The 27,632-nt window shown below is 45.5% G+C and overlaps 1 long non-coding RNA gene across 1 annotated transcript; it reads right to left on the reverse strand.

Annotated features, from left to right (window-relative positions):
- Positions 1–56: 56 nt before the first annotated feature.
- On the reverse strand, positions 57–25,199 carry LOC107545453 (uncharacterized). Its single transcript, XR_001604026.2, has 3 exons — positions 25,092–25,199; positions 22,061–22,178; positions 57–448 (listed from the first exon to the last, which is right to left on the reverse strand). It is a non-coding gene; the product is annotated as an uncharacterized LOC107545453 (long non-coding RNA).
- Between the last annotated feature and the right edge of the window lie 2,433 nt (positions 25,200–27,632).

Here is a 27,632-nt window from a genome sequence, read left to right on the forward strand (position 1 = left end):
TTTATCGGGAATATTGCTTGAATGAGGAAAAGGCAACCCATCTGCAATTTCCTCTGTGCTATTCGGATCATGAGCCTCCTTGGTTTGCCTTGTTGCTTTAAGATCCAGGGGATTTTCAGAACTGGATGCATTAATGTCATTATTGGCCAATAACTGGAGTGAGCATAAATGGTTAAACCTGGAGGAGGAGGCGTCAGCTGACATAGGAGTCCCCAAGGAGAGGCTCTCTGCCTCCTTAGAAGGTTCTTTCTCATCAGTTTGACTTATGCTTTTCTGCTTGCATGTCTGTGTTTCTCCTTTCCAACCTGTGTCCCCATCACTTTTCGGGTTAGGTGAGAGTTGTGTGCTCTCTGACGAGCACTCGACCTCAATGGAAGCAGAGCAGCAGATCATTCCAAAACAGTTCTTAGCCGAAATCTGGTATACAGCAGCGTCATTCCGGGTACAGCTAGGATAAAGAGAACAGACAGGTAAGTTTGCCACGTTTGGACATGCATGCCAACATTTCTTACATCACAGCACGCACAGAAAGCAGACATGGTTTTTCCTGCACACTCAAGGACACCTGTGGTCTCCCTGGAAAGGGGTTTGCGTTTGGAAGCAACTGGCTTCCGAGCTCTGTCTGCCCCCAGTTCTGCTGAGAACCCTGGGAAGGTCCCTTAAGACATCCCACAATCTTACCCCAAATTGAAAATGCTGAGAATTACTTAGATGACTGGGGAGATGTTTTATATTCTAGTCTCTTCTCTCCTTTTATTTTAAGCCATGTTTATGCTATGGGAATTTGAAAAAGCATTCTTTTCTGGAGTGAGACACAAGTAACTGAGGTCTCCTACCTCACATAGTGGAACAGCATAAGCAATAACTCTGTAACAGCATGCTAAGAAGGCCTGGCTCTTGCCAAGAGACTGTAAAGATAACACCATACTAGGATCATGTGTATGAAGAACAGTGCCATTTCCTCTTTAATTTAACGTGACTATTAGATCTAAACCACAGCCAGCAAACCCCTCTGTCCAAGTGTGATCCTGACTTACGTAAACCAAGCCCGGTGTTCAGCTTTGGCCCAGCAGGGAAGGAACTAAATCCTGGATCATGCCAAGCCTGCTCTCCTGCTCTAGAAGGGATGGCACTCCTGTGGCCCCTCCCTTTATTGGCTGGAGTCACCTGGAGCCTAGAGCCTGGCATGCTTTGCTGACCTTTCCCACCAGGCTCTGCAGTCCCAATAAAGACTTGTTACACTTGCTTTATAACCTGCACTCCCATTGATCTTGTTGGACAGCATGGTCACTGTGGCATTGCTGTTCTCACTCTATTATCCAGCTCCAAAGTCAACAACCACATTCAGAAGGCAGGAGCTGGAGTCTGGCTTGGACTTAGAGGCAACGCTTAGACCTTTATTGACTGATGTGTGTAAAATGTGCATAGACGTCTAACCCAGGAGGGTCAGCGTTAGACCTGCGCAGCTGTGGCACACCGTCTTCTTTACCTTTCTTCCTCATTGGAGGGGTCCCTTTGTCTCCCTCAGCTCATATGTGTTCATAAGCCCTCAACTGTTGGGTGCCAGCTCGCATAGGCCTCATCTTTGGAAATCATAGACTAATTCTATTTTTGTCAGTAACCTGGTTCCCAAGTGGAAGCCACTCAGGGGTGGCTGGGGTTGGCCAAGCCTGACCCACAGCTAATAATACCTGGCTTTACTCAGGGAGACTGAAATTTAGGGCAACTTTCTGGGGGAAACAGTACCTGCTTCTGTTTATTTTACAAGGTTATTCTGAGGTTCAAATGAGAAAATCAACGTGAGGGGGTTTTGCATAGCAGAAACTTGATGCCATATGCATTCTATAAGAATGTGGATAGAGGTGTTAGCTAATGCTAACATGATGGAGGCATTGCTAATCATACTATGGCAATCATATTGCAATATAAATGGATCAAATCAATATGTTGTACACCTTGAACTTACACAATGTTGAATGTCAAATATAACTCAATAAAAAAGGAAAGGATGGAGAAGTGCTAAGACCAGGTTATCTCTGATTCTCAAGAAGTGTGCAGAATAATCAGCAGGGACTCTATTTTAAATTCTTGAATCAGAACGTGTGAGTAAAGGGCCTGAGAATCTGCTTTTAAAGATCTCAACACATTCTTCTACAAGTTGTCCCTGGCCCACCCCCGGAGCTATTGTACCCTCCTCATCATTAATCAGGCTTAGGTCTCCTCAATTAAAGCTGAAGGAGGAGTGGAGAGAAAGTAGCTTCTGCTTTTTTTTGCATTGTCCGCGCCATTCCGCCCTGCCTCTTTTCAATTCATTCTGGGAGATCTGGCCTCAGTGGAGAGTTTATAAGGAGCCTAAAACAGCACCATGGGCTTCTGGAAAATCCCAAGTAATTCTGATTTCCTGATTCATCCAGGCCATGGTCCCTCTGCCCGGATAAACCACCTTCCCTGAAATTACCATGACTTGTGTGGAGAAAAGAGACGAAAATAAGGCACAAAGGACCAGGTAAGAAATCAGTCAGGGAAGGGAACAGAGATGGTTCTCAGGAATCAAGAGGGGAAAACAAAAGGAATTTTAGAAAAATATAGAGAAATAAAAGGAATTTTAGAAATATATAGAGGATATTTAACTTCTGAATGGTAAATAAACAGATGAGAGAATGTTATGATTTAGCAATGAATGATTTTATGGAACATGTGTTTAGCTGATATAAGACTTACAAGTCATCTTAAATTCAGTGAAGAGGAAAAGGAAGCAGATTAAGCATAATTAACTTCTCACTGGTTAATGAATGCCTTTGAAAGGGTTATGGTTTGTGGTTGGCGTGTCCTGGATAATTATCTCTAAGCACTTTGAAGAGGAGGGAGGGAAAGTCGAGCAAGGAACCCAGCATTCATTAAAAACTTCCTCTCTGTTCCATGGTGTGCTGGCTGCTCCCTGGGTGCAAAACTCAGGCTCAAGGGAGTTGAGCAATTTCCCCACAGGGACAAAGCTAGTAAGCGGTGGAGCTAGCATAGGACACCAGAGCCTTCTGACTCTGGAGTTTGGCGCTGTGTGTCCTCCTAAAAAACTAACGTTCAGAGAGGGGAAATGACAGTGTAGAGAGATCGTTTTGGCAAATAAAGTGTTTCTGTCCTAAGTCTTCATCTTGATTGGTTAACTGACAAACTCGTGTCAAATCATGCCCTAGTGCCTGATATGTTAAGAGCTGAGGAAGTGTCAAGGAGATGCTTGAGACATCATGTCCAGCCCTAACATACTAAAAATCCGCTGGGGGAGACAATACGAATTCCTTAGTAGATCAGTCCTGTGCTAAGTTGTGTGATACAAACTGGAAGAGCCAGGGAGTGCAAAGAAGGGACTTCAGTGGTAGCAGTTGAAATGGTGCTAATAGGGTTGGGGTTTCGAATCTTTGCAAGATGCTGGCAGAGTGACCTGCGTGCCCTACAGTGATTTGACAGGAATGCAAAACCATCCAGGAAGCAATTGCCTGAACAATTAAATGAGTTCCCTCCTTAGTGTCTTTACTTTTGGCCAAAGGAAGTGGCAGCATTCCTCCAGCTTGCTGTGAAAGTCTTGCTTGAATACTCTAGGTTCTTTCCTAAGTAATCATTTCCATATTAAAGAAAAAGAGTTCCACGTGACCTACAGTAGATGGGGATTCTTCTGAGCTTGAACCTCCTGGATTGGTCTAAGCCAGAAGTTCTCAAACATTTTGGAAGTAGGGTCTCTTTATACTCTCAAAAATCATTAAGGACTCCAAAGAATATTTGTTCACAGGGGTTATATCTATCAATATTTACCATACTAAAACTGAGAAAAATCGAAAACATTTATTTACTCACTTAAAAATAACAAAAAATAAACTCATTACATGTTAGGATAAATGACATATTTTTTATGAAAAATACCTCTATTTTTCCAAAACAAAGTAAAATTTCATAAGAGTGGTATTGCTCTACATTTCTTGATATTTTTAGTATCTAGCTTAATATGAGACAGCTAGATTTTTATATGTGCTTCTGCATTCAGTGTGATGCAATACATTGTTTTGGTTAAAGTATCTAAAAAAAATCTGGCCTTACACAGATATGTAGTTAGAAAAGGTAGGAGTATTTTAATAGTCTTCAATAGTGATTGCAGATGATCTTTGATACTATTCAAAGATTAGTTGCAATGTGGGATCTGAAATCATATCAATGAATTTTTCATACTTGCTACATGAAATTCATTCGGCCTATATTGCATTTTACATGTGTCTTGTACGCATGCATGATTTTGTAACATCATGTATTGTTCATCTGAAAAAGCTTGACTCATGAGCTCTTCCAAATATTAATAATACATCTCATTATACAATATTTTTAAAAATCATATTTATTAATATTACTACTGATCTTGTCAGAATAATTGTGAAACATTGGAAAACTGCCAGACTTCTGATGAGAGATGCAAATATTCCAAATTTCCAGGTAGGTGAATAATACGAATAGTAATTTATCATAATGACCCAAGTCAATTCCGTGTTAAGTTGCACAGTAGAAGGGGCAGAGAGAGGACTTCTGGAAATTTTTCTCCTCCATAAAAGCAACAAGAACACTGGCAAAAGCTGTCAAAACTGAAAATTAACCACAGGCAATCTGAGGAGCACTTATTCAAGAGGGGGCAGAATAGGGTCGGAGCCGTTTCAAAGCCCCATCACTCTCTTATCAACGTTGCGATATGCAGTAGAGTATCGTTAAATTAGCCACCACGCTGTGCACCAACCCCCCAGGACTGACTGACTTTATAACTGTGGCGGTCATTTTGCAACATATATAAATATCAAATCATTATGTTGTACACCTGAAACTACTATAATGCTACATGCCAATTATATCTCAATTCTTTAAAGATTTTTTATTGATTTTTAGAGATAGAGGAAGGGAGAGGGAGGGAGAGAGAGAAACATCAATGTGAGGACGAAACATGATCGGTTGGCTGCCTCCTGCACACCCCCATCAGGGAGGGAGCCTGCAACCCAGGCACTTACCCTGACCAGGAGTCGAACCAGGGGTCTTTCGGTGCATGGGACAACGCCCATCCAACTGAGCCACACTGACCAGGGCTATATCTCTCTTTTTTTTTTAAATCCAAGCTTTCAAGCTATCACTGAAGTACCTTTTTTGAACTGGGGTCTCTCCGTTTTTTTCAAATACTCTTCCTGTTTTTCCTCTTTTTCAGGGGCTCTCACTATGCATAGGTTGTGAGCTTGAAGGTATCCCATGGGCCTCTGAGACTTTGTTCACCTTTCTCCATTCTTTTTTCTTCCCGATTCTAAAACTAGATAATCTCAATTGATCATCTCCAAGTTCACTGATTATTGTCTGCTCAAATGTTTGCCGAATACCCAAGGCTGAATAACCATCGTTTGCCCACTGTTCTTTCAAGTAAAAATTGTAGTCCAAGAAAAAAGTGGCTAGTTCAGCTTGCAACTTAAACAACCATACCCAGCATCTTCAAGGAAATCTAGCACACTTCCCATTTCATTACATAGGATATTAAAAGGAATTTAACTGAGTTGTCAAGATTTGATCAAATTAGCAATTTTTACTGATGCATCAAGGACATTATTAAGTAAAGTTTTGTGGGTTTTGGTTTGTTTTTAACTGTGACGGTGTGGCAGTAAAGAATTCTATGAATATTTGACAAAGGAGGCAAGAGCATACAGTGGAATAAAGATAGTCTCTTCAATAAATGGTGTTGGGAAAACTGGACAGGTACATACAAAAAAATGAAACTAGATCACCATCTTACTCCATACACAAAAATAAATTCAAAATGGATAAGAGGCCTAAAGGTAAGTCGAGATACCACAAAAATCTTGGAAGAAAATATAGGTAGTAAAGTCACAGACATCTCACATAGTAGAATTTTCACCAATACATCTCCTAGGGCAAGAGAAACAAAAAAAAAATAAAATAAACAAATGGGACATCCAACTAAAAAGCTTCTGCACAGTAAAAGAAATCAGCTTCAAAATACAAAGGAACTCCACGGTGTGGGAGGACATATTTGCCACGGATGCATATAATAAGGGGCTAATTTCCAAAGTGTACAAAGAACTCATACTACTCAGCAAGAGGAAGACACACAATCCAATTAAGAAATGGGCAAAGGACCTGAATAGACTCTTCTCCAAAGAGGACATACAGATGGCCAAGAGACACATGAGAAAATGCTCAACGTTGCTAATCATCAGAGAGATGCAAATTAGAACCACAATGAGGTGTCAACTCACACCTGTCAGAATGGCACCATCAACAAATCAACAAAGGACAACTGTTGGCGAAGATGTGGAGAAAGGGGAAGCCTAGTTCACTGCTAGTGGGAATGCAGACTGGGGCAGCCACTGTGGAAAACAGTATGGAGGTTCCTCAAAAAATTAAAAATGGAACTGCCTTTTGACCCAGTGATCCCACTTCTAGGAATATATCCTAAGAATCCTGAAACACTAATTAGAAAGAATATATGCACCCCTATGTTTATAGTGGCGCAATTTACAATACCTAAGATCTGGAAACAGTCCAAGCACCCATGAGCAGATAAGTGCATAAAAAAGCTGTGGGACATTTACTTCATGGAACACTATGCAGCTGTAACAAAAAAGGATCCCTTACCCTTTGGGACAGTATGGATGGACCTGGAGAACATTATGCTAAGCAAAATTAGCCAGTCAGAGAAAGACAAATACCACATGATCTCACTCATATATGGAATCTAAAACACATAATTAACTGATGAACAAAATAGATTCAGTGACATGGAAGCATGGAGCAGACTGACGAATCTCAGAGGGAAGGTGGGGGTGGGTGGGAGGGGGGGTGGGTGGGGAGAGATTAACCAAAGAATCTATATTCATATACGCATAACCCAAGGACACAGACAATAGTGTGGTGAGGGCCTGGGGAGGGGAGTGGGTACAAGGTGGAAGGGGTCAATGGGAAAAAAGGGGACATCTGTAATATTTTGAACAATTAAAAACAAGAATTCCATGACAACTAGCATAGTTTGGGACTACAAACTGTAGCATTAGATTCATGCTAAGATACCAACAGTTCTACCATCTGTGTACATGTCAACTCAGTGAAAAAGGCAAGTAATGTTTCAGTGATTTTGAGAGAAGTTTTGACCTTGTGGAACCTCTGAAAGGGGTTTAGGGCTGCCCTGGGTGTCCGCGAATCACACTTTGAGAACCACTGATTAAAGCTATTTATGAGGGGAAACTGTAAAACGCTCTGGGCATGCTCTCACAGCCTAACTCCCGGCAGAGAAGAGATGTTAGACTCTGAAACATGGGCACTAGCAGGGAGGGCTAACTGTTTTTCGTGGTACAGTCATTTATATGCTCTCTTAGGCAGGTGACTTCATCTCTTTGGGCCTCAATTTCCTGATTTAGAAAGAAAAAGAAGAGCTATGCCTGGGTTCCGTTCCTCAGAGATTCTGATCTGATGCTCAATACATGAGTGTGCTATTTAATTGTGGGCAGGAGGAGGCTGGTTCCATCAAAGCTGGGAGCGAAGGGGGGTGGCTGATCCTAGAAGCTCCTCGGGATCTTGCCAACTTAGGATGGCTTTGTGCTGTGGGAACAGGGTTATAAATGCGAGTGAAGATGAAGAGCACAGGGAAAATACCCACAGGACGAGTAACCCTATAAAATAAGAATATGGAGACAAGGGGTTGAGGAACAGGATGTAACCAGTGCAGAAAGAAGGCAAAGAATCATTTTTCTCTCCAGTTGCCAGAGCAGTCGACCTATTGAAATGTGTAGACTTCTAGATCCCTACATTTCAACCATCATCATCATCATCATAGTACCCTACGGGTGTTGTGTTTCACATGAGTTATTTCACCCATCTATTTATTCCCGATTCCACTGGCACAAATAAAATGGGTGACTCCTGTGTGGACTGAAAGGTAGATTCCTCAGCTCATGTTGCTGTTCTTCCTTTTGTCTCTGACCCCCAGAAGACTCTCCCAACAATATTAAAATTGCTGAAACAAACTGTGCAATGTGACCGAGCTCCCTGAAGACAGAGTTTGTAGGAGAAGAAGCTGAAACCACTGGCTAGAGGTAAGATTTAGAATCCGCTCTGGGTTTCAGATATTATTCTATTCTATTACGTATTCCGCTTCCCAGTAGGAGAAAGCAAGATCTGGGGAGGGACTGTCTGTAGTCTTCACCCATGCAGCCAGGAATGCAGGGGTGAGGAGGCCTCCCGAGTTCCCCCATCCCCTCCCCAGGCTGTGAATTTTCTGAGGGGGGAGGAGGGAGAGGGCTCAGCTCAATAAATACTTACATGATGACATCTCTGCCCTTGCCGCAGCCATAGCACCAAGTGAAGGTCAATCTTTTCTTACACGAAGTGTCTGTATTTTATTATTTGCCTAACTGCTATCAATTTTATTAACTGAATTATTTGGAATAACGAGCGGAATAGAAAGGCTTACGATCTTCATGTCCTGGAGCTTTGCTGGCTACAGAGATGGGAGAATTCAACTGCCAAATACACACAGCTCCTTGACCACATTTTCTACAAGCAGCTACATTTCAAAACTGATAAGAAGATTCCTCACACATTTACCAATTTATCCAGTTGTGCAGTCAATAAAACAGATGTACTGACCCACACATCTGAAGAGCTGAGAAGGGCCTTGAGCTGGGCCACTCCTGGGCCTGTCTGCCTCTCACCCTCTCCATGCCCTTCCTTGTTCTGCTCTGTATCAGGGGGCTGACCCCTTCACACTGGTCTCCCTGGGTTCCCAGGACCACTGGCTTCCTGCTGCATTTGACCAAAGAAACGCGGGAGATGGGAGGCGGGGAGGAAAGGGGAAGGCAGCCTCTAGCGGGGTGGCATTTCTAGTAGGCTCCACCTCTGCTGTAGCTCCAGGTCCTACAGGACAGGCCCAGCAGGGTCCCAGCTTCTGCCCCATGACCGTGACCCAGAACCAGTAGTGCTGCTGCATCCCTTTGTCACTGCAGCCCAAGAGATGGTGTCTTCCTACTGATGCTAATCTCAGGGTGACCTCACTGGCCCCCATATGGCTCAGTCACCTGTGCAACCCTGCATTCAATGCTTGAAAGGGACTTTTGTACTCCTGGTTAGACCCTGCCTGATACAGAGATTTATTTAATGGATGTTGGAACTAAGGCCCTGAGAAGATATGACTGTCTGAAGTTATACGGCTAAAAAAATATTACAAGAAATTGTCTACACATGTAAGGCACTGCGCTAGCCACTGTGTGGAGGAGAAAGATGTGGAATCCTAGGTCCTTCCTCAGAAACTCCCCATCCAATAAGGGAAACGTATCAATACACAAACAGCTTCAATACAGGACAGTACAGGCTCAGTGCCGTTAGTCACACCCCTTACGGAGATTCAGAGGCGGGGAATGCAAGCCAGGGAGGGAAAGTTTCCTGAGACTGGAAAAGCTGGAGCTGGCCTAGGAAATCCATGGTGGGATTTGGGCTGGAGAGATGGCATGTGCCCGAGGTTGGGGAGGGGGCTGCTCATTCCCGGCAGAAGCAATAGTCAGGCCCTCACAGGAAACAATAAACCATTCTTTATTTGGGACCTGGGGGAGGGGGAACTGAAAAATAGGATGATTGCACTATTTACTGTTTAAACTGGACACTTAGACAATGAGAAGAGAAACAATTAATTCTTACATCAAGACCACTGGCAGAAACTGCGGCCACACCAGGAAAACTGAGGCTGGCCCAGGCAAATCAGAAGGCGTGATCAGCAACCAGGAGGTGGGCAGGGCCCAGATCCTGGAAGATTTTCCATCCCAAAGTGGGGGTTTTGACCTCAGGCTCCAGTTCACTGGAAAGCAGGTCAGAGCAGCCACTGAGGGAGGAATGGAAATACTTCTGTGAGGTGCTCACCACATTTGCACAGTGTCTGGGCAGCTGATATGGCCTGTGGCCTGTGGTTGGGCAGGAACACCCCATTCCTCCACACATCCTGTGGGACCTACAACTGTATACCACTGTGTGGGGCTTGGGAAGGGAGACAAAAAATTGGTGGTGTAAGATCGGGTTCTTTCCCTATGGAAACGGCCCAAAGACACGGTGGAGGCAGTGAGTGCTTCTCTGGCAAGGAGGGGGAGGTCAAAGTGGCCTGGATCTTCAAGGAATGAAGCCAGGAGCTTGGAACTTGAGCCCAGCAGGGAAGGATTAAGCTTTTGGCTGGGTGGGGAGAAGGGGAGGGCATCCTGGGCTGATGTACCAGAGCTGGAACCAGCAGGTCATGTGTAAGGGGTAGTCAAGAAATGAGCTGGTATTATCAGGAGTTGCAGAAGGTAGAGCCGGTAGGGGAGGGTCCTGAAGGACAGGGGCTGTGGGCTGGAAAGAACAGAGTTCTGAGAAGCATGGCAAGCAAGCTCACAGCAGGGGACATTCTACTTTTCTTCTTGATCTACGTGCAATTCTGAGCATCGTGGAGAGGCAGATTGCAAAGCCAGTGTGGCCCAGTGGTTAAGGAACAGACATAGCAGCAAGCCAACCTGGGTTCACACGTTGCCCATCCACTGTGTGACACTGGACAAACTACTAACTGGCTCGGGACAAGAACTGTACCTACACCAGAGGTGACATGAGGAATAGGAGAGTTAATTCCTATACAGTGCTTAAAGCAGGGCCTGGCATGCAGTAAGCACTAAATCAGTGGTGCTCAGCCCTGGCTGAACGTTAGACTCACTTAAATCCTTTTAAAAATCACCAGTGCAGCCCTGGCCGGTGTGGCTCAGCTCGTTGAGTGTTGTCCCATGCACCAAGAAGAGGTCGCCGGTTCCATTCCCAGTGGGGGCACATGTCCGGGTTTCAGGCTCGATCCCCAGTAGGGAGCATGGGTACTTTCTAAGCCTCCCCGGTGGCCAGCCAGAGCTCTAAAGTACTGAGCTAAATGAATGTCAGCTCATATATGTAGCAAAGGAACCGGAGAGATCTTTGCCTGGGCATATATGGGAAGTGGTTTCTTGGTTCTATTTTGGTACAAAAAGCTCAGAGCTTTTGACAGCTTTGTGAGTCTCTGGAAGCAATGCAGGCTGAACAGACATTTTTAAACAAGAAATGGGCAAATTGACTTCAGAAAGGAAAAAAAATATTTGGCATTACTACTATCCGGCTTAGTTAACAGATGACTGACCTCTCTTATCAAAAGAAAACTCAACGGTAGCTGGAAACAGTCACCACTCCCACCTCCATCTCCCAATAGGCCACCAAGCTAGCAGAGTGTCCCAGAACATCAACGGAGAGTGTAACAATGGAAAAGCTCCTAAATTAGATTGTAAACCATCAGTGATGGACATGGCATCTTGAAAGCAGGACAGAGAGCAATGCACCACTAGACACTGGCCCAGAAGACCCAGTTCTCCCCTGTAAAAGCGAGTTTGCTTAGAATTCTGAAGGACTAACACTGCTCATTTGTCAAACACCCAGCATGCCCCAAACCAGACCTGACTTTCCTATCCAAACCTGCTTCTCCTTAAAAAATCCTAAGAGCAGGGCTTGTCACGCATTAATGTGCTCACAGTCACCTGGGATCTCGTTAAAACTCAGAATCTGATTGGCTAGGTCAGGGCTGGGGGCTGGGAGTCTGGACGGCTAGCAAGCTCCCCGGGGACTGGGGGGGCTGCTGCTGGTGGTCTAAATCAACTTCGAGGGGCAAGATCCAGTCTCTTCCCACTCTGTGACTCCAAGTGTCTACGAAGAGGGAAAGTCCTTTTGTTAAATTCTCAGTAAAACATCAGCTGTCACTTGACTTGCTGCTCAATTTAAGCTGAGTTCCCAGTCCATGCCTGGCAAGCTAACCCCACATGCAACTCTGCAGGTGTTTGAGTTGGTTTTCCTTTTTTTTAAAAACTAATTGCTGGATCAGGCAGGGGGAATGCACAAAACCAGACCCGAGGACTTCTCCCTCCAAAGCCCCATGTTGGGGGAGGTTAGTCAGAGCTGGCAAAGAGGAAGAGTCCCCATCCTGCTGGAGCCTCAGCTCAGGGAATGGGAAAGACAAGGACAGGAAGGGGGGGAGGGGGCATGGTGACTAGAAGCCACATCCCTGAAGCTCAATGGGTGACACTGTGGCCTTCTACAGCTCCTGTGGGAGGCTGTTTAAAATATTTCCTGACTTCAGAATTCCTACCAACAGTGTTGCCTCTAAAGTGCCACTAGGCTGACCACGGCCATTCAGATCATGTCCCCAGGTTCAGATTGCTGCCCATGGAACGACTACGGGAAAGGAAAATTTTGTCTTTGACCCTCTTAGGGTCCCTGGCGGAGTCTGAAAATTAAACTGACAAGGACAGATTAGCAGGAGTAAAGCATACAAATTTTATTGACTTTGTCCATGCACATGGGAGCCTTCACAAGAGAATGAAGACCCGAAAAAGTGGCAAGAGCAGGCAGCTTTTAAACCTTTTAGAAAAAGAAGCGATAAATGTGCAGAGAACTGACAAGACAACAGGGTTTGGGCTGGAGGGAGTAAATGGTGACGAAGTAACTATGAAGACAAGGGTTGGTTTAACAAGGTTTGTGTGTGCGGATGTATTGGCCCCAAACTCTCGTCTCTGGTGATAAGAATGCCTTCCTTCCGTCGGAGATTTATGGCCTGTTTCAGGGAAGAAAGGCCAAGGGTGGAAGGGCAGAGTGACCTTCCCGCTTCTGCTATTTTTGAAGAACTCCTTCAACAGAAGATATTTAATATGCTGAGGTGCCATATTTTGGGGTAGTGTGTCCTGAATCCCATCAGCTCTTTCCCTTCCCCACAGGGCAAGACTCAGTGAAGAATGTAACGAAAGCACGGAACACGCTGTGTGATTCCCACAAATCTCTAGTGAACACCTGCTGAGAGGCAGGTCTGAGCTGGTGCTGGACATATAGCAGGGAACCACTCACACAAGTCTCTGCTTCGATGGAGCTTACAGTCCATTTGGGGGAGACTCACAATAAACAACAATAAACATAAATATACATCATGACCGGAAACAGCCCAACTGTCCATCAACAGGTGAATGGAATGACAAATTCTGCAGATCCAAATGATGAAACACTGAAACACTGCTCAACAATACTATGATACACCCAACAGCACGCATGATTCTGGAGATAATTATGTGGCGTGAAAGAAGCCAGATATATAAAAAACAGCACATGCACTGTGATTGCATTTATATAAAACTCTAAGAAAAACTAAAAAAAACTGGAGACTAGTCTCTAGTGACCAAAAGTAGAGCGGACGTTGTGTGGGGATGGGTGGGCAGACAGGGGTAGGAAAGCGGGATTGCAAAGGGGCACTGAAAAAAAATCTTTCGAGGGTGATATTTATGTTCACTATCTTGATGGCAGTAATGGTTTCATGGATGTGTACATGTGTCAAAGCTTAACCAAACTGAACACTCTTTTTTTTTAAAGTATATCTTTATTGATTTCAGGGAGAGGAAGGGAGAAGGAGAGAGAGAGACAGAAATATCAATGATGAGAGAGTCCTCATTGATTGGCTGCCTCCTGCATGCCCCCGACTGGGGATCGAGCCCGCAACCTGGGCATGTGCCCTGACTGGGAATTGAACCGCGATCTCCTGGATCCTAGGTCGATGCTCAACCGCTGAGCCACGCCCGGCCAGGCCCAAACTGAACACTTTAAATAAGTGCAGTTCATTGTATGTTGATTATACCTACATAAAGCTGCTAAATATGTGTGTGTGTACACAGACATACGCACAATGTCATTGCTATGTGATAAATAGAGCAAGAAAAGGAAGGAAGGACACGCTTGGGGCAGGTGGTGCTATTTTAGATGGCTAGTCAGAGAGGGCTCAGTGATGAGGTGATTTTGAGCAGAAACTTGGACTACCTGGGGAAAGAACGTTCCAGGTAGAAGGAAGAGCATGGGCAAAGGCCCTGTGGCAGCACGCTACTAGGCCTGATTAACACCTTTGAGCTCTGTAATGGCTCAGAACAGAGTTAATAGTTCAAGATTTGTTCTAAATAATTGCCCCAAGCTTCACGTACAGTCCTGTATCTGTCCTGCCTACCCAGGTAGAGTCCATGTCTTTGGCCTGAGGCTGGCTTCTCAGCACCTATAGAAGCAGCAGTCACACTACACCAGCTCTGAAATCAGCAAGAAGATTCTCATTCAAGAATTCAGATATCTCTTTGGCCCCATCTTCTCTGAAATGGGCAGGCAGCCTGATTCCACTTTCAAACTCTCATGACCGAGAGTGACTGTGTCTAACAAAACACAGAAGACCCCAGTGTAAGAAAGTTGACATTTACTTAGCATTTGCTGAGTGCAGGCACTATTCAAAAAACCTTATGTGTATTATCTCATTTAATCTTCACCCAACCCTGCCAGGTAGATACTATTATTATTCCCAGTTTACAGATATAGAACTGAGGCAGATAGAGGATCATGTCCAAATAAGAAGGGCTAAGACTTGAACCCAGGCAGTATGACTCTAATGCCAGCCCTCTTACCACATATAACCTCACAGAGTGCTGATTCTTAACCAATAGGCCCCTCGGGACACCTTCCATATTTGGGGCAATCCTATAGACTGAACTGTGTTCGCCTAAAATTCATATGTTGAAGCCATAACTCCCAATATGATGGTATTTGGAGATGGGGACTTTGAGAGGAATTGGGTTTAGATGAAGCCATGAGGGTGGGGTCCTCATGATAGGATTATTGGCCTTTTATAAGAATAGATACCAGAGCTCACTGGCAGTCTCTCTCTGTCTCTGCCATGTGAGGATATAACAAGAAGACAGTTGTCTGCAAGCCTAGAAGAGGGCTCTCCCCAGAATCCCACTAAGCTAGTACCCTGATCTCAGACTTCAGCCTCAAGAACTGTGAAAAATAGATTTCTGCTGTTTAAGCCCCCAAGTCTGTGGTATTTTTGAGCTGACTAATACAGGCAGGGTCAGGGTGACAAGTTGAGCCCATTCTTGGGTTCATCTGGGGCTTGAATGTGGTCTGTAGGAGATCCTGAAAGGATCCAGAGCATTGGCCTTCCCCACCCATGTACAAGTCTGATGTCTCAGGAGCTGAGGAAATGAAGGTGCTGGGACTGGCCCAACCTTGAAGTTTTCTGAAAAAAGCAATTGGTACCTGAATTTTGGAGAGGGTAAGCCAGGCAATCAGAAGGGATAGAGTCTGGAGGCAGGCAGAGAGGAAGCACAGGGTCCAAGGCAAACCGCAGTTCACAGAGAACTCTAAGAGCAATGGGAAGATGGAGGGGGGAAGCAGGGGCAGGAGAGGCTTCTGGGCGATGGGGCAAAGGTGGAGGGAAATTTCATGGGAGGCACAAAATAGGGCTGGTTGGTGAGAACAAAGTCACATGTTCCCAACCAAACCTTGTTCTCAGTCCTGGGCCCCCTGCCTACCTCCCCTCAGAGTTGGAGCAAAGCCCTTCCTGGGACTCACAGGCCTGATTTGTTTCCAGCTCTACCCCTTACCTACTGCCTGCCTTTATCAAGAAACTTCTTTATGATGTTCGCCTGTAAGAGGGAATTGGTCAAATGATCACTAGTGCCAGCACTGGGATTTCTGTGCCAGCGAGACTCCTCACCTTGTCAGTCCTCAGAAATATCAACCATAATGCTGTGATTAAAAAGACTGAACCCCAGTTGGCCCCCAAACTGGTCTCCCCCGAGTCCTCAGAAGGTGTCAATGGAGTGGCATTTTCAGCGACATTCAGTGTGTGTCCAATTTCCAATGATCAGTCTTCCTTTTTCTAGCTGTCTCAGGGCCTTGGGAGGGGCTCTTGGATCAATCTGTCATCTACCACCAAATAACACTGATTTGCCCTGAGAATCAGCAGCCAGTGGGAACAACCACCCGAGTCCTGTCCCTAAAAAAAGCTGAATGGTCTTACAGGAAAAGCCGAGGGTCCTTTGTGTTTCAGGAAACATTCACTCCTCTGGGATACTTACTACCAAAGTCTGAATCAGAAGGTGATGATGGATGGGGAATTCTGGCACAGACCTGTCACCCGAGGAGCTAAATGGCAGTCTCTCGTCAGACCTTCAGGACTCATTCAAGAAACACTCCAGGCTGGTCTGAGAAATGGCCAGGATGCAGCCTGCTGAGTCCATTCATGACGCCGCCCAGGCTCTGTGCTGGGAACATGGAGGCCTCCCAGGTGCCGAGAAGTCATCCTTAAGACTCATTACACCTACTTAAGCTCACAGGAACACCAAGTTCACAAAATGCTTTCCAACCTTGATGAAATGCCTTCTCTGTCTTAGCCAAGGCACAGCAAGATTCAGTCATCTTTATTTCTACCCAGTGATTCCCTGATCCAACACATTAATTATACTTTATCTTCCAAGAGGAAAACAGTGAAGAGGGAGAATGTTGCCAAACTAAGCTACTTTCTCACCTCCAAATTGTCTTATTTCTAATCAATTCACTGCGGGAAACACATTCAACGTGCAAAAAAATATAATTTATAGAGTATTGTAAATTCTTCATTTGTGTGTTGACTCAATCCCCACACAAACCCTATGAAGCAGGACTACCATTATCCCCATTTTGCAGATGAGATAACTGAGACACAGAGAGGTTAAGTGACTCGCCCAAGATAATATAGCACATAAGAGGTAAATCTGGTATTTAAATTCAGACAACTTGGCTTCAGACCCTTGCCCTCAATGGTGGAAATAATCTCCTGTCCTTTATAAGTGAATGTGATAGGGACAGTTCTACCCTTGGCAAGAATGGAGGTATTTTTAACTGGTTCATCTACACTCATTTGCCCAGCCTCACTCACCACCACCAACTCATGTTTTTTAGATGCCTGGGTGAAGGTATGCACAAAGAGGCTGACGGCCCCGCCAGGGGCCAGGGCCTTTGGCTCAGATGTTAAGCGCTTATGAACAGCTCTCTGCCCACTACAAACTGAGTGGCTTCGGGAATGCAAGGCAGGCTCCTGGGGTCTGTCTGTCTACCCAAGTGTGAGGACTAGCTGAGAAGGCCGAGTCTTCACTAAAGTCAGGGTTCCACCTTCCAAAAACCATCCAAACAGGGTTTCAGATACAAGCACGTACGACTAAACAGCTTCAACACATGTGTGTGGGTTGCGGCTGTCCTGTTGAATATCCATTTCCTTCTTGCCTTTGAAAGTTCTCTGCTGAGTCTGACACTTTTCAACACTAGTCATGTAAAATTATTCTGGCTCTAAACGCAACTGGTATTATAAGCTAGGACAGAGTAATTTTTTCAGAGTAATTCTGGGAACGAAATTCTTTCAGGCAATGGGCACTAAAATTATATTAACGACTAACCAATAATAGCTAATATTTGTCGCAGGCCAACATGCACACTTTGCCAATCATTTTGCATGAATAATCTCATTTAAATCACAAAAACATTTTACTGAGGAAGAAACTGAAGCACAGAGAAGTTAATTGACTTGCTTAAGGCCACACAGCTAATAAGTGGCAGAGCACGAAAACAGGGAAAGTGTGGCCTTTGAGGAAGGACCTGGAGAGTTTTATCACTTCCAAACACATGAGGCAGTGGGCCTACAAAATAATAGAAATCCCAGTCCCTGCCCCCAGGAGTTGACATTCTAACAAAGAGAGACATAAACCAAGCAGAAGTCACTAACTTAATGCAACCAATGTTTATTGAGCATATGCTATGTGCCAGTCACTCTAGGCACCGGGGAGACAGCAGCCTCAGGGAGCATTCAGTCTTTTGGGGAGACAAATGGAAACCCAACAAAAGAATATTATGAAGAAAAATTACATGAGCTGAGTGCTGAATTGTTTTATAGTAGGTTATTCAGGAAGGTTCCTCTGAGGTGGTAATAGCAGTGAGACATTATATACTTGGGAAAAAAGCAACCATTTTCAGGGGTCGGGGATTGGTCCACAAAGCTCTGGGATCTGTGTGCCTGTGCTCCAGGTGGGTTGGAGAATGGAGTGCGAGAGAGGGCATGTTCCAGGCAAAGGGATCGGAGTGGGCATGCAGGACTGGGCCTGATGCTGGTGAGAGTGGCCAACTGCTCCCTCTGACCACCACACAGCACGTGAGCAGGAGGGAAAGGAGATGAGTTTGGGAAACGCTGGAGAAGGGAAGGTCTTGTACCTCCTAACGTCTCTCATGCTTGACCTTGAGCCCTCTTCCTACTGTTTGTCTTTGTTCAGGCTCACCCTCCAATCTTGTCTCAAACTATAGTCTAAAAAAGGCAAACCTTCCCATCCATGACCCTCTGCTGCCCCTAATCTCCTTCACAGACAGGGCATCATTTTTAGGAGAAAGGGGCAGGCACTTAACTATGGCGCATGGGGTCCCTGATGCCCATCTGCCCTCCATCTCCTCCCTCTCCCCTTCAGCCTGCTCAGCCTCCAGGAGCCCTCCCTGTACCTTGCCAGGGACTGGCTGCACTGCAGAACCTGGCATTTCTCCTGGCCTTTGTCCTCATCAGACCCTCTGCAGGCCCTGCCCCCAGCCCAGCCAATGCCACAGCCAGGCTGATGAGAGAGCCAGGGGGCTGCTTCACTCTACCTCCTGCCCATGCCCCCTGTAATCTGTGCTCCTCTCAGCACAGCGGGAAGGGAAGAGATTGTGCCCATCAGAAGAAGCCTCCCTGCTGCAGAGAGGAGTGTCTCTCTCCAGGTGTGGGTTCCTGGACAGAGTTTTTTTGTTTATGTTTTTTTAATGTTTTTAATATATTTTTATTGATTTCAGAGAGACAGGAAGGGGGAGGAAGAGGGAGATAAAAACATCAATGATGAGAGTCATTGATCTGCTGCCTCCTGCACGCCGCCTGCTGGGGATTGAGCCTGAAACCCAGGCATGTGCCTTGATCAGGAATCGAACTGGATCCCAGGTCGATGCTCAACCTCTGAGCCACGTCCTCTGAGCCACGTCAACCGGGCCTGGACAGACTTATCTGTTGCTTTGCTGCCTTTCTTTAACTTGTGCTCATCAAGACCACAAGTCCCCATCTGTACACGTGTCTCACAGCCTGCTTTTACTATGAGGTAGAAAACAACAATTTGCATTTTCCTCCCCTCCTCCCAACACTCACAACTTTTGAAAAAAAAATTCTTCCACCATGCAGTGCAAAACATATTGTTCTTGATGCTTCCCCCCCCCCTTGGAATGTTTTCTTGGCTTTCCATTCTTCTTGCCTGCCAAGCGCACTTGACCTGTGGAAACGTAAAGGTCCCGACAGCACTGACCCATCTCCTCCGAGCCCACTCCTTTGCCCCACAGACACAGTTTCAAGTGATGGGAGTGCAATGAGGAGGGAGGATCAGACGGGCCATAAATAGGGCAGCAGGGCTCCTGGCCTCCGAGCAGAACTGTGGATTCTTAAACCAGAAAAAGACCTTGGGGAAGACAGGCACCGTTTTGAGGTATCTAAGAACACAGATTTAGTGACCCAGAGACTAAATTCAGCTAGATAAAGGAAAATACTTTCCTTTGGGGAGCCATGAGCTAATCTGGTGGTTTATGATGTATTGATAATGGCAAGAAAATGTGATTTTAATATTAATATTATAACTAACAACTAACTTTTCATCTCTGAAAGACATTTGCACAAAGCACCATTCACTTTTCTAACCGGCATTTCACAGACCAGTAGAAGTTCTTTCTACTTGGCAGATGAATGTTTTAGATGTAGAACATTTTTCATCTCAGGTAACACATGGGAATCACCAGGGCTTGGGCTGAATTAGTCAAGGGTGAAGGCCAAGCATTGGTGAGTTTTAAAAGCTCCCAGGCGATGCTAATGGGCAGCTACAGTTCAGAATTACTAGAGTAAAAAGTCAGAATGTACAAAGATCTTTAGTACCCCGAATATTTACTACTAAGCAGAAAATGCAGCCACCATCTATTATCTTTGCCCAAGCATTATTCCCTGCATCGAGTCTGACTACTTTTCCCAGTAAATGGGCTACTTTTCCAAATGGCAGGCCAGGAGTTTGGAAAGAGTGCATTCTGTTGCCTTAAATCTTTAATTTGACATAAATCACTGCCCTGCTGGACTTCAGAGCCAAGAATAAGGACTCCCTGCCCTCTCCCTAGCACAAGTTCCCTTCCTCAGTTTCCCTTCCCGGTGTCCTGTCCATGTCTCTCCCATTTAACCTTCCCACCTGCCCCAGGGGCTTCATCATGGCCTTCTCATTCCTCCGCCCCCTAACCCCTGAAGACCCACAAACATTCGTTTTGCCTACTCTCCTGGTCCTGTGTAAACAACAATGAACATTAACAGCAAATCTTAATTCTTAAATGGCCAGTAAAAGCTCATATATCCATCTACTCACCATCCTTTTAACAAATATCTATGTTGCAAGCCCTGTATTGGGCCCCAGGAAATGCACTGGTGTGAAACCAAGAGAATTCCTGCCCCAGGAGGCTCACAGTCTACTGAACTGCCCATCCCTCCTGACAATAAATAAACCAAAAGGACACCTGTGGAAAGGAGAGGAGAATGTTTGAGGCTAGACAGATCCGTGGGTAGCTAAAACTGCCTGAAACCAAGGAGGTGGATTCTAAGTTGAAGGAGGTGAAGTGGAGAGAGGGGAAGGCCTTGGCAAAATTGGAAAAAAGCAGCAGGAAGGTCAATCCATGGATGACCGGGCAGCAAATGCCAGGTGGGCTGCCTCCCGGTGTACTGAATTGAGAAGGAAGACAGCGCGATTTGTTCACCACTTGTCTTCCAGCTTGAACTTGAGGTTGTATGTTTATGTTGTTCACCTCTACCCCTAGAATTAAGCAACATGCCTGCCACAGAGTAGCTGGTTGATGAACATTTTTTAAAGAATTAAATATTAGCCCGGCCGGGCGTGGCTCAGTGGTTGAGTGTCGGCCTAGGATCCAGGAGATCGCGGTTCGATTCCCTATCAGGGCACATGCCTGGGTTGCGGGCTCGATCCCCAGCAGGGAGCGTGCAGGAGGCAGTCGATCAATGACTCTCTCATCATTGATGTTTCTATCTCTCTCCCTCCCTCTCCCTTCCTCTCTCTGAAATCAATAAAGATATATTTTTTTTAAAAAGAGAATTAAATATTAGATGAATAAATGGATGCCTTGGATGTATAGTCAGATGCACTGTAAGCCAGTTAAGTCAAGCATTTCAACCATGATCTCTGATCTTACTGTGAAACAAAAGGGTGGATGGGGAGCTAAGAAAGCTATTGTTTATTGAACTAGCTACTACTACACAACAAGCCTTTTATGAGAATTAACTCATCTCATTTTCTTACCCACGCTTTCATTTGGAGAAATTGAGATTTGGAGAGGTTAATGAACAGGTCAACATCACACAGCCAGAAAATGGCAGAGTCAGAATTCAGACCCAAGTCTTACTTTGTTATTCTCAGGTCCAAGGTTATTGGCACATGCCCATGCTTACCAGTCATTGTCATAGCATGCTCTGCACAACCTCAGGCTCCTCAGAGCCCCTATAAGGGACAGGGAGACCAATTCAGTAGCATTGGAAACCAAGAATGCGGACTCCCACCCAGCTTCAAGCAGAGCAGTTCTCATTTTCTCTACTTCACATGCGGTGCTTCCTGATTTCATCCCACTAGTTCTTAGGGGAACAAAAAGGAATTAGAAACCACTGTGCTGGTTTTAGAAACTACTTCCTAAACTAACTCCATCACCAACTTGCTGTGGGATCATGGTCAGTCACTTCTTCCTTCCGTTCTTATACAAGAAAGACTGGATGACAATGTTGAAATCCTACTGTGCTTCTTAACTGTCCATACAGAAGATTAATGAATGAAAATGGCTAGACTACCTTGAATAAGATTCTACATAAAGTTGTAATTCCATCAATGGCAGCAAATAGGGGAACACCCTATTTACCAGTTACCAGGCAGGTCTTCATTGATTCATTGCCAGATGCCTAGGCTGATGCCTGCCAATAGCATCTAACATTAGGACTCAAAAAACAAATGGGGTCCAGTCTTTTGGTCTTACCTTTTGGTAACCAGCACATGGCAGTATACAGGGATCTTAGTAAACAGTCCACAGGGGCTCATCCACTTACCAGTAGAGATGTAACACATGAATATACTGATTCTCGAAGAATTCATAACTGGAAACAATGTCGCCCTCCTCTATGGTTTGACCATTTTTATACCAAGTTACCTCTGGCTTGGGCTGACCTGATGATACAGAAATAAGAATATTCTTATTACATTAAGTATTCTTACAAAAGAAAACCATAAAGCTATGAGCAAGAATGGGCAATAAGCAACAGGGACGAGCATGGTGGATAAGAAGGTTGGGCCACTGGAAAAGCTCCCTCTCATTCATAAGCACTACAGGGCATGTTATCTCCCTACCATGGTGCTGAGCTGGGGGCAGATGGGGCCTACAAAATGAAAAATTAGATCTCTAACCTCAAGGGACTATTTTAAAAAATTATCTAAAATTTAGAAATAAGGCAAAACTGTGGATAGTATCTTCTTTCAATGTCATATGGGGGCAAAGGTCCATTTAAGAATTATCTAGGGGAAAGTACTTAGCTTCAATTCAATAACTACTATCGATCAAAATTCCCATATTTAGTGAAGTTACATGTAAACGTGTAGATTTTTAACCAATAGAGCTGCAAATAATCTCTGTCTGGCAGAAAAGATAACCCCGTAAGTTATGGTTTATTGCCCTTATTGGATATTAACCAGCAATCTTAGCCTAACGTTCCTTTATTAAATTGTCTATAAATTCCTCAAGTGTTCTTTGATCAGGCACCAACACTTTCTGGTTCCCTTTTAATTTAGATAGTTGAAAAAATCTTTGAAATGTTAATTTCATATTTGCTTGGGAGTCACTTTATCTGTCTGAAAATTATACTTTAACAGTGCCTAGAGTTGAGTGTAAGTTATGGTACAAAATAGAGGGCAAAGTGCCTTCCTCCTGAGGATGACGGAGGCTGGCATGTAGGTTTCCCAGGCTGGCACTGTGCACACATGACTGATGTCATCACAGAAATTGACCTACGCTTTCTCCCTCAGAAGGGATTCATCTTCCCCTGGTGATCATTAACCAGTGGTAATGTTAATAGGTTAACCTGATAAAGCCCCCAGGAATTCCATTCACACCTTGGGGGTTTTTTCCCCTTGTGATGGGGCGAGGAGTTCTAGTGTGTCCCAAAGAACTTTCTCGGTAGCCTCCCTATCATTGAAAATGCGTCGAGATGTGCTATATATACAAGAGGGAAGCCTGGTATTTGGGAAAATACACTACTCTCAGTCCATCCTAGGAATGCTCTTGTGTTTTCTGTCTTACTCATCTCATGGTTTTTGGCAGGCAGCCCCAGACACTACTAAGAGAAGAACTCCCTGTTTTTCTGAGACCTGCACCACGGAGGGACCTGAGGCTACTCAGAGCCTGCCCTCTCTCCCTGCCCATGTCTCATCTAACTTGAGGACTTCCGGCTAAACTACCTCTGTGCCAACACCACGAATGTGCTGGGTGGCAAGTGCGTGTGTTCCTCCCTGCCTCCTACTCCAGGCAGGTGCCTGAATAATCGGTGCCTGGAGCCAGGGGCAGGCAGACCTTCATGCAAGGACATGTCCTTCTCCAGCAGCTGAGTCCCTTTCAGACAAATGACTAAACCACCAAAAATGAGCTTCCCTCAAAAGCCATCAAGAAGGTTGCTGGTCACAATTCATTTCCACCTGTTCTTAGCAGCCTGTGTCCCCCTTTGAGCCTGTTGTATAGATTCCCTCTTAGGAAGCATTTAACGGCTCTTTTTGTGTGTGTGTGTATGTGACTTTTTTGAAGAAAGTATGTAAAGTATGTTTGAGCTGGGCCTGGGGAACTCATTCTGATCTCTTGGACTCTGGTGTCCCAATCAGACTGATCAGAGCTCAGTGACTCCCAGCTTCTTCGTGGCTGACTGTTTTTTTCCCTTTGTGCGGTACAGATCTGAACAATCAGCCAGAAATGAGACTTACGCAGGGAAGTGGTATCTCGTACCTTGTGGGTGGTTCTCTTTTCTCCCTCCGTTTGCTGGAAATCTCCCCCGAAAAGCCTACCCTTGTTTTTAAAGCCTACCTGCAAGTCACAGATCAAGAGCCACCTCCAGGGTTTCACAAGAACCTGGCTAATGTGTGGGGACCGTAGCTGGGTTTAGGGTACATCCAAACACTAGGGCTTCCTGGGGCGACAAGGGGGCCCTACTCGGAGGCTCAGGAGTGGAGTTGTGTCTGTCCATCTATCTGAGTGGCTATAGACAAACCCTGAGAGAGAGACGAGGCTCAGCTCTGGGCTCAGAGACACTGAGGGTACATTCTCCACTCCAGCATCCAGACTGAAGACCAGACTTTATTATGACTTCGCCTAAGGAAGCACCTCATTTCAGAGGCCAGCTCTACTCTCTGGACTTAGAAAAAGGGATGGGGGGTGGAGAAGCGCTTTCTGTCTGCCCTCATGAAACACCGCTGGGCCTCTGTATTTTTGAGGGGAGAGCCATAATCCAAGAAAGAAAACAGTGCACCGGGTACAGAACTCCACTTTCCTACCCGATTAGTTTACTTCGATTTTCTTTTAATAAACCCTTTCCACCTCTGGGGGTATGAATGCTGAGTCAGCTCTGGGCTATTCATTCTCCAGTCCAGGGGGAATTCCAGACCCCTCTTTTTCCTCGCTGAGCCCCTCTGCCTGGTTTTTACCTTTTCACTGCTGACCAGCAGGCCCAAAGGAGGCAGGTGGGGACACAGATTTAGCCAGTTTGGGGATAGCAATAAAAGAACAATGGAAGAAGAGTCCAATAAGTCGTGCAGTGAGGTTATGCATGTCATTCCTATGTGCTACAGGAAATTAAGGGCGGATTATCTGGAAAAATAACCAGTGTGGGAGGTGCCTAACCAAGAACCACAGCATGTATCCAGGAAGTGACTCGAAGAAATCTCTTAGAAAAAAAAACATAGACAATTCAGTTGCTCAGCTGGCTGCTTAGAATAAACTTCCCGGGTAATTTTCCCAGGTGATTTTTTTAGTCATGCTTTTTGAGTCAAACAACCTGATCAGCGGGGAGATTTCAGAGGTGATTGGCTAGTGATGATGGTTACCGGATATTATGCAACGAAGCACAGTATCTGACTTCTCGGGAACCTTCTGGGAAAGCAGCGTGGATAAGAAACACAGTGTGCGCCTCTGGGGCCCTCCTGAGTCTGTCATCCTCTCATGCCACGTGAATCTGGAAAATAAAAGTGCCCCTCATTACCATGTGTTTGGAGACTCGTCTGACTTTCCCAGGAGTGTGAGAAAAAGTGAGGGCGTGGGGTGCTGCTCCCTTGGCTTATACAAGGCTGGGGTTGGCCTACTGTACAAGCCAGGTCAGGAGCAGTTCAGAAGCCCTGCTTTCATTAGCATGCACTCCCTTCACTCATCCAGCTCCCTCCCTTTCTCCTTCCCTCCACCTTGTTTTCAGTAAACTTCTTCTTTTGTATCTGTTTCTCCTCCTCTCTTGATTTCTATGTTGGGGAGGGGGCAAGAACCCTCTTCACTGGTGACACTCGGACAGGCTTTCTCACCCACCCCACTGCTGACATGTGGGCCAGACCCCTTGTTGTGGATGTTTAGCCAAATCCCTGGCTTCAACCCACTAGATGCCAGTAGCAACCTTCCCCCAAGTGGTGACAATCAAAACTGTCTGCAGACATTGCTAGTGTCCCCAGGGAGGGCAGCCCTGGTTGAGAACCCCCCGTCCTGGATACTCTAGGATGACCAGAGCCCAGATTGACAAGGAAGACCCTGCATGAGCCTCAGTTGGGGCCACCTCCTCTCATTTCTCTTTCTTTCTCTCCTCCAAGTCTTTTCATATTGGACTCAAAAAGTGCATATACCTATTTGCCTCCAAAAAAAGGAGTTGATTAAATACAAAAGCATCTTCAGACGGCAGGTATTCTGAAACTGGAAAAGCACTAGACAGGTGCCCCGGGAGTGCAGTAACACCTAGCATTTTCCAACGTGCATGCATTCATTGATACAAGTTGACATTTAACATCTGATTGGGCACCAGGTGTGTTATTTCATTCCGTTTTTTAAACTACCTAAGTGATTTAACCCCTTCTACGTCTTACAGATGAGGAGAGTGAGGCTTAGAGAGGTTCAACTCTTGTTCAACACCAAGCAGCTCAAGTGACTGCTGCCCCAGGCAACCCTTCATGGCCGTGCCAGCTGACACCCCGAGTGTGCCAGGCGCTCCCAGAGCTGTACCATGCACAACTCGCACAGATATGGGCAGCCCTAAGAACCAGTTCTGTCTGAATACAGAGGGCCCTTTGCATCCCATCCTCTGGGCACAGTGCTAGCACCAGTCTGCCAAATCCAGCCTTTGTGAAGCCCCGAGCTTGGAAACAACATTTCACTCTGTCCATAGTCAGGTTCTCACACACCATAAAGCTCAGGAAAAAGAAGGCCCACCCCACAGTAGGATCCATTTAGCATAGCAGGAGAGGGACACTCAGAAACTGCCAATGGTTACTCCAGGGATGCCGAGGGTCCTAAAACAGAGGCCCGAGCGAAGCTCTTGGTGGAAGAGGCTGGATCTAAACAGCCACAACTGTATCATAGAAGGGGAAACCCCTCTCCATCTGGGTATAACCTCCCCTTAACCACTCAGAACAAATCTTCCTTCTTTCCTCTCACTTTTCAAGGTTGTTCCAGATACCCCAAGAGACGGCTTGCCGGAGACAAGGTCCCTGACAATCGTTCAAGGTTTCACCAGCACCTGGAAGCCTCCCGATGAGTGGTAAGTGAGTAGTCAGAGAGGGACTCAGGATGGGAGGTAAACAGTGTTTGAAAACCTTGGCCTCTGCTCAGGACTGGCTACGGCATTTGCAGGGCCTAGTGCGAGATGAAAATGGGGAATTTCTTGTTCAAATATGATTAAGATATTTAAGATAGCAATAGCAACACATTAAACTGAGCACTGGGACCCTTCTGGGCCCAGGGAGCCTGTGTAAAAGCACAGATTATGGGCCAGGAGGCTGGCCTTGCCTGGTGGACGCCTCCCATGGAATATGCTGCCAACAAACGCCTGCTAGTCCTGCCCTCAGAGGCTGCCCCTACTGCTTCTGGTGTCCCCACATTTCCTTAACCTCAAGATGTTCTGTTTTCAGTCCTTGTAAAGAAAAAAGCTTTCCCCAACTGCCCCTATGTGAACCCCCCAAGCTCTCTGAATATCAGGGTTAAAAAAATTAATCTGGAGAATATACTTCCTTTCCCCAGGAAGAGTGTGTGCAGGGAGCAACTTTGTGCTCAGACCTGAGGCTTAACCAACACACAGAAAGGGTAGAAAAAGCTGTAAGTTGAAGAAGTTGGATGTTAGCATCAAAAAGGAAGAAACCACTTGGGTGTGGGACAGAGCACATGGGTTGGGAGGGAAGTTTGAAGGGCTGTGGGGATATGTGGGGAAGATTGAGCCAGAGAGGTTAAAAAGATTTTAAGGCATTTTGCTCTGTGACTATGAATTGGATCTTTTTGACATTCTTTAGTAAAGGCTTGAATTGCATTTCGTTACTTTTAGTTATAGGATATTTTAAATGCAACCATGCTGAGATTGGACCACATGGGGGTCCCTGGTTAACATGTATTATATTTAAAAG

Source organism: Miniopterus natalensis, chromosome 7, assembly GCF_054644295.1.
Source record: "Miniopterus natalensis isolate mMinNat1 chromosome 7, mMinNat1.hap1, whole genome shotgun sequence".
In the NCBI taxonomy this organism is placed as follows: Eukaryota; Metazoa; Chordata; class Mammalia; order Chiroptera; family Miniopteridae; genus Miniopterus; species Miniopterus natalensis.